Here is an 8,158-nt window from a genome sequence, read left to right on the forward strand (position 1 = left end):
TGTACTTTCCGTGGGCATGGTCGTACCGCCATAACACGCTTGCACCTCACTCTTGCAGTTACTATGTCATGATCACTGATTCCTGGAAGGTGGGTGACTGAGGATATAGCTGTCTGGGAATTACAAAAAAGAAGGTCAAGCGTGCTCGAGCGCCTCGAGTCAGCTCGGGTCGGTTCCGTAACGTGTTGAATCAGTCCAAAACTTGAAACAAGATGGGAAAATGTGGAGTACAATACTGAAGAGTTGCAGTTACTAACTTGGCCATCACGCCAGGTAACATCAGGGAGGTTAAAATCGCCCCCCAATACTAGGTAATCACTTGCAATAGAGGATAGTATTTCGGATAAGTACATTAGTGACTCATTGTTTGATCCAGGTGGCCGGTAATATGAACCAACAGCTAGAGTCTCTCCAGAGGACAGATAAATTTTACACCAGACAGATTCACAAGTTGGGCGGGATACATTTAATTCCGAGCTCTGAAGGGCACTGGAGACCAGAACAAAGACGCCGCCTCCATGCGTATTTCTATCTTTGCGATAGGCAACATACTGCTCAGGGAAGATCTCAGCGTCACTTATAGCCTCTGATAACCAAGATTCGGTACCTATTACAATGGACGGTTCTGTTGTTGATACAAGTTCTGCAAACTCATCGATTTTGTTTTTTATGCTCCGACAGTTGATTAGAAGTACATCGAGGTTCGACTGGTTAGCTCTTAACTTTAGCCTTTTCCGCGGAACTAGTTATGCGCTTCCCTGTAGTGCGGGTACAGAGTTTTGTAATTTAATTCGGCGTTGTGTTGTTTCATCCCACGTAAATGCTTCACCATTTATAAATAACTTGTCGTACCGTAAGAAGACTTTATCATCTGATGTACGTGTGCCCTTTATACTGTCCCAGAGTTGCCTACGCACAAGCTGAACCCTACGGGAAAAATCCTCGGATAGGAATATTCTCGTACCCTTCAGCCTACGTGAATTGCGGAGCAGGTTTAGTTTTTCATTAAAGTCATAGAGTCGCAAGATCACAGGTCGTGGCCTGAGATAATCAGCTCTCCCAATCCTGTGAATACGCTCGACGCTGGTAACCTTAAGTCCTAGCTTGTTCTAAAAAATTTCGGTAAGCACCAGTCCTTTCAGCGATTCTGTATTTTCATCTTGAGACTCTTCAATTCCGTGGATGATTATATTATTTCGCCTTCCTCTGTTTTCCAGGTCGTCAACTTTTTCCGTTAATGCCGCTACAATATCCTGGAGTTGCCTTACGTTCTTATCACACTGCTCTGCCTTTTGGGAAGTCGCCGTTAACGCGTTCAATCTGGATTCAATCACCTCCAATCGCCTGTTGGAATCGGCCATGTGCGTCTCAAGGTTTGCTTGCATTGAGCTTATATCAGCGGAAATGCCTTTTTGGTTCTCCAGAATTGCAGCGAGCTGTTCTTGCATTGAGGGACCCGGGTTTAGTTCGACATCACCACTTAGGAGTAAGACTAAGAGACAGAATGTGCCAAAGCAACCCGTAACACTCGCACACAACACTTTTGGGCAGGGCAGCACAACAAGACATAGACGATTGCTCTTGAATGTGGGAATGCAATAAGGCTCACCAACCTGAAGCAGGAAAAGAAGCGGGTTCAGGCTCGTCCGTCTCATTGCCGTGCTACCCTGCCCACTGACGAAAAGCCGGCGGGGGGCGTGGGTTCGTATCTCAGGTGATGTCGATGACGATAAGGCGGCTGGCAAAGCCCGAGGAGCAGTCATCGTCGCCGCAAACCACTGGTCGCTGACGAATCCGGTAGCGCTGTAGACAGAGCCAGGCACAAGAAATCTTTCCTCGTAGTCAGTGTAGTTCACACGCGCTGGCACGTACCAAGAGCCACGATCCGACTCTGGGGCGAAGCCGCAGGCAAGCACCTGAAGCAGGAAAAGAAGCGGGTTCAGGCACGTCCGTCTCATTGCCGTGCTACCCTGCCCACTGACGAAAAGCCGGCGGGGGGCGTGGGTTCGTATCTCAGGTGATGTCGATGACGATAAGGCGGCTGGCAAAGCCCGAGGAGCAGTCATCGTCGCCGCAAACCACTGGTCGCTGACGAATCCGGTAGCGGCGTCTTCGTCCTCATTAATGTCATGATACGCACTGCTCTCGTCGCTGGTCGGCCATGGCTCACTCGAGGCAGCTCCGCCGGCTCCGCGATATGCTACAGCCCTCGGGTACTTCGACTAAGCGAGATTGTAACATGTTGGCGCCTCCAAGTGGCAAAGCTTGTAACTAATTTACGCTTGGCCCTTCATGACGCGATGACGCCAAGGCCGCGCAGGATCTGCCGGATCTCTCGAGATGCACCGCGCTCTTCGGTGACTTATTTTGAAGTGCTCGACAAAACCCCGACATTTAGAATGTAAAATATAGCTATCCGCTTAAAATACAACCATGCGATAATCAATTACAGGTTTAGCTGATCCTATTCGACTTATTTCGTGATGTTTTTCTATATTTTAAGTTTTGATTCTGTATTTTTTTAAAGGGGCCGTCGGCAATGCCAGAGCATTTCTTCCCCAAATGATAGAGGCGAGAGCAGCCAGCACACCTCATGTTCCTGCCGTCCAGTGGCAGTATACAGTCTCATATTAAACTGTTCGCCGATGACTGCGTATTATACAGGGAAATAAACACGTCAGACGGCCTTGCCATATTACAAACCAACATCAACATTTTATCTTTTTGGTGCAATCAATGAAAAATGAGCCTAAATTTAACTAAATGCAAACATATTCGTTTCTCGAGGAGCAAGCTGCACGATTTTCGAAGCTACCTAATCAACGGTACCGTTTTATGTACTGCGTTCGAGTATGTTTACATAGGAGTGCTATTTGCAGATTCCCTAAAATGAAACACCCATTTAGAACGTGCAATCGGAAAGGTTAGAAATGTTTTATTTTATCAGCCGAAATTATAGATCCGCGTCATGAAACGTTAAAGAAACACGTTTTTTTTTTCTTTGGTAAGAACAATCCTTGATTACCCGTGCGTTGTGTGGGACCCTTATCACGACTCCCTCAGCAATAAACTAGAAAAAAATCAAAATCAGGCCGATCGCTTTGTACTGAACAACTATGACCCTTATGCTAGTGTTACAGATATGAAATTTAGCTATGCGGGGATGGGAGACACTCGAGTGTAAAAGAAAACAACAACAACAACTAAGACGACTAAAATTCTTCCACCGTGTTCTTCACAACAAAACAGGAATCGATAAAGCCGCCTATCTTATGGAGCCATCCCACGTCTCCCCCCGTAGTGATTATTATAAAAAAAGGTTGCTGTACCCACTTACACGACTGACAGCTTTGCTAATTCCTTCTTTGACAAAACCGTGGGAGAGTGGAACGGCCTCCCGGAAGATTTTGTGTCCATTGATGATAATGACGTTTCATTTTTCCACTAGTCATAGTGTTTTCTAAACCCCCTTACAATAATATCCACAGGGTGATGTAGGAACAATGTAAATAAATAAATGTAAATAAAGGTAGGAAGAAAGTACCGCACACTTCAGAATCAGCCATGGCATTCAGGCGAAAAAAGTTCAACTTTAAAATAAACGTAACTTGTGAAAGCATCTAAATGCGTATTAGGTGAAATGACATTGAAAAACACTTGCATGCGAGTGATCGGACACACTTTCTCCTGAGAACCAGGACGAAAGAAGCAGGAGTGTTTGACGAAACGGATCGACACGTGAAAGTTAACAGAAGACAGTAAGCTGCTATCTATTTGGCCATGAATTATTCCATGCAACATTAAAATATCTCGCACGACTGTACGACTTGATAACGTTTGTAAGCTGAGAGTATTAAGTATGTGGGCATAGTCAAAAAAACACCTTCGCCCAAAATATCGATCGTAAACAATACGAATAAATATCATTTATACTTTTTTTTTTTAATTTGCAGTGCATCAGTTGCTTCCCGAGAACTCCACACAACGCTTGCGAGCTCAAGGCTGAAATGAATCGGGCTGCAAATTATACGAATAATACACGATGGATGTGAAAATTCCTGGGTCAAACGACAAAGCATGCCCGAAATCTTACAACAGTTTTAGAGATATGGTAAGAAAAAAAAAAAAAAAAGATTACTTTTAAAATAAGCATTAGTGTCGCAAACTACATACACACGTAAAAGATGAGAGGCGCCAAGAACGTTGTTATTTAAAACCTCTTCCCGTCTTCTACACATGGATAGCGTTTTGGTTTCATCTGGATGGATACACAAAAAATCGACGAATATTACCTATGCACGCGTGCCACGTCATCTTGCAAAATTGCACAGTCAGCGAGTGGCCTAACATTCAAAGAAAGCTTCAAGTCATCAGCAAATAGTAAAAACTGAGAATTTGTGACGCACAGCTGAATATTATTATAAAATAGGGTTGTGCGAATAGTGGTTCGAATCGAATAGCGCTGTGTCATTGATAGCTTTGACAATGCAAGGGAAAGCCAAGACGGCCGGTTCCTTCAACAGTGCAGAACCTAGGACGATGATGATGATGATGTATGGTTTTTTTTTGGCGCAGCAGCATCGGAGCTATAGTGCGCCAAGCTAGGGCGGTGCTGCACTATGCAATTCGGAAACACTATTTGCACACCCTTATAGTCAAATGTAAGAAACAATAGTGGTCCCAAAACAGGTCCCTGGGGCACACCAGACGAGGGAACATAAGCAACAAAAAAAAAATTCAAGATTTTCACACTGCTCTTACGATCATTCAGATAAGACTGAAACCAGCTGGTGAGTGTAGAAGAAACTCCATACATAGAAAGCTTATACAGAAGCAACTCATGATTTACTCTGTAAAACGCCTTAGACATGTCGAAGTAGACTGCGTCAACTTGACTGCGAGCGAAGACAAACGGCACAGAATCGTGAGGGAATGAACAAACGTTTGCTTCCACGGAACAGCCCTTTGGAAACCATGCTGAAAGAAGTTCGTTCAGCTTGTGCCAACGGGCATACATAACGATCTCGAAAACCTCAAGAAAGGCGCATAATAAAGAAACTGGTCTGTAGCTAACAGCAAAAACATCACCGTTTTTGTTGACAGGTACCACAACTGGACGTTTCCCCAGAAACTATTTAGTTACTTTTATTTGGCACCTTTGCGCGACAGATGGGCTAGTTGGTACTACTCTGTTTGCAAAAACACTCTTGCCTTTTCATGATGCCATACTCTCGCGCCGTGCCTAACGACGATGCACCAAGAATAATAATTTGTGCCTCTCAAATACATGGCTTGCACTGAGCGCGAACCTTTTGCAGCGTGCATTTGCTCCCACCGGATTTAATTTTCTCACCAAGAACAACTCGCAATGACCACCAGCCTATAGTATGATGACGTCACGTGCATACTATGCTAAACAGTTCAAAGCTTTGGTGAATTGCGATGCTCACAACATTAGCAATATATGTCCGAATCGCAAAGTTGTGCGGTATTTATAGCAGTCTCGGGATGACATACGGCAGCCTAATGAAATGTTAGAGCACATGACTGATAAAGAACAGAGACTTCGTAAAGTGAGGGCCCAAAACAAGTGCACGTAAAACCGAATATAACATTAGCCTCCCGAGTCAGCATTTCGCGAATTTTTGAGCTCGGGAAAGCTGACGCCCAAATGTGATCTGCATTAGGATTCTAAGAATCTTCGTCTTTCCTTTGCGCACTTTATGTTTAATTAGGAATATAATGGCATGCATTTTTATGCATCTCTTTTTGCATGAAGACGATATACAAAGGATTATTTAGAAAAGTACCGGTTATCTCCCTCTCACTGCACATTTCGTGCATTTGCCTTTCGATCTGTCATGTGAGCACAAGGTCTTTTTTGGCATTCCCTGCAACGCAACCCGCATTTTTACACTGCAAAACAGCGAACAAATGCACGTTTGCGCAGTCTCAATAGCTGGCGTATTTTCGAGTATCGTCCTCCCATGTCGGTCTCAATCGGTTATGAGAACTTCATAAAGTCAAATTTATTTATGATAATAAAGATAAATTTAATTTCTGACTGAAGGTTTGGCAACATACATAGAAGATCGGTTACCTCAAAGACATACATCATAAGTAAATGCACCCCCAAATTATCCTGAAAGATGCTCTGCGAATCTTTTCCGGCGTTTTTATCCTCGATATGCACGTTATAAGTGATTTGGGAAAGCCCTAAATAAATTTTTGATTTTGAAACCAATTTAAATAACTATCTGTTCCTGACACATATCAAAGTATGTTATTGCCTCTTTTATGTGGTGAACAGAACTTTTATGTGTCTGTTGGTTGGACAAAACCAAATAAACAGGGACGCTTGATGGAACTATGACGATTACACACGCAGACCGTCACACAGTGTCCAATTAAGTAGCTGCCATATCGAGTAGAGCATGCAACACCACTTTGTTCTATCTAACAAAAAAAAAACATAAATTAACGAGGGTGATGCTTATTTGCAAATTAAATTGACCGGCATCAACCCTCAACATCCAGGTTGTGTAAGTGCACTAGTTTAGGCCAGATTCAATTTAAGTACGAAGGTGCATATAGATTAGAGTGAACAATTTAAATCATTCCTTTCTGTATGGTTTGTCGCATGCATTATGGTGGTGTGTGTAGACAATGTTGGTTAGAAAAACAAGCGTTTTGATCGTCGCTCAGTGTTTCTATAAAAGATCGACTGGAAGGGCTTGTCCTAAAACTTGTGTAACATTTTGAAAATTTTATTGGTTTTAGCATAGTTGTGTTGTCATCATATATATATTGTGAAACGTATTTTGTAAACCATAGTTCATGATATATATGGTGACGAGGTGCCCATTTCATTATTTTATGCACTGTAATTAATTCCCTAGTTCAAGCGAACAACCGCGTCTCAACTTTTAATACTAGGCGCGTTAAGTCCGTGCTCCGGAGAGTTAGTTAGAGTATTGGGAGGAGGAAATCAAAGGAAGTGTTGCTGAGCCGGAAGCTCAATATGTCACCTTTGCTCCGGAGAGCGAGAGTTCGGCGCTCCTTTCACTAAACGGACAGGAATGCCGCCGGAGACTAAGACTCGAGCGCGCTCTTCGTTCATCGAGTATTTTCCAGCGCGCGAGTTACTTTTCGCGCTTCATGACGTCATGTTCACAAACAAGATGGCTGCGCTGTTGGCGGGACCATCGAGACGAAAGACGCAACCGGAGCGCTGCCCCTTTTCAGTTGATTAGCGCTTAATCCAGCAGGTAAAACGATTTGATTTGAAAGTCAAGAGAGCAATTAGCGTTCCGGAAAAGGCTTGTTCGTGCATCTCGCCTGAAAACGAATTACAAACGGTAGCGGGCCGAAAGCACACCGACAGAAAAGTTGTCGGGATGAGGAGACATTCGGACCACTGAGTCTTTATAATGCTTAGCCTAGAGAATAAAGATACTTCGATTGTGAAGCCGAAGCATCAGTTAGCGTTGAGGAAAAGGTTTGTTCATGCGTCTTGCCTGAAAACGATTTGATCTAATGAACGAGAGTGCCGATAGCTCGGCGACCGAAAAGTTATGATGAAGAGACAGACAGACCGCTGCCCTTTTTAAAACGCTTAGCCCAGCCGCCGCGAATAAAGATGCTTCTATTGGAAAGCCGTTAGCGTTGCGGGAAAAAATTGTTCATGCAACTCGCCTGAAGACGAGTTCATCTATCAAACGATATCGTGCCGACAGCACAGTGACGAAAAAGTTGTTGAGATGAAAAGACAGTCGGACCGCTGATTTTTTTAGAATGGTTAGCCCAGCGAATTAAGATACTTTGATTGAAAAGCCGAAACATCAGCTAGCGTTGCGGAAAGGGTTTGTTCATGGATCTTGCCTGAAAACGAATTGACGCGCTATCTATTGAACGACGGTGTGCCGGTTCCTGCGTAGCACATCGACTGCTTGCGTCTCGCGCTGCAAGACGGAACCACGAAATATCTGACAAGTTTGAGGGTTTCCTGTGTCGACAAGCGGGTTCAGGAATGTTGTCTTTAATTTAAATATGACCACCATGCATGGTAAATAAATAGATCGGCCAAGGTAACTTTCGACATATGTGCTCGAAGCGAGTCTTCAAACCTTTCAGGAGTATTAAAACGTTCGTAAAAACT

This window comes from Ixodes scapularis, unplaced genomic scaffold (genome assembly GCF_016920785.2).
Source record: "Ixodes scapularis isolate PalLabHiFi unplaced genomic scaffold, ASM1692078v2 PGA_scaffold9__187_contigs__length_104089568, whole genome shotgun sequence".
Lineage (NCBI taxonomy): Eukaryota > Metazoa > Arthropoda > Arachnida > Ixodida > Ixodidae > Ixodes > Ixodes scapularis.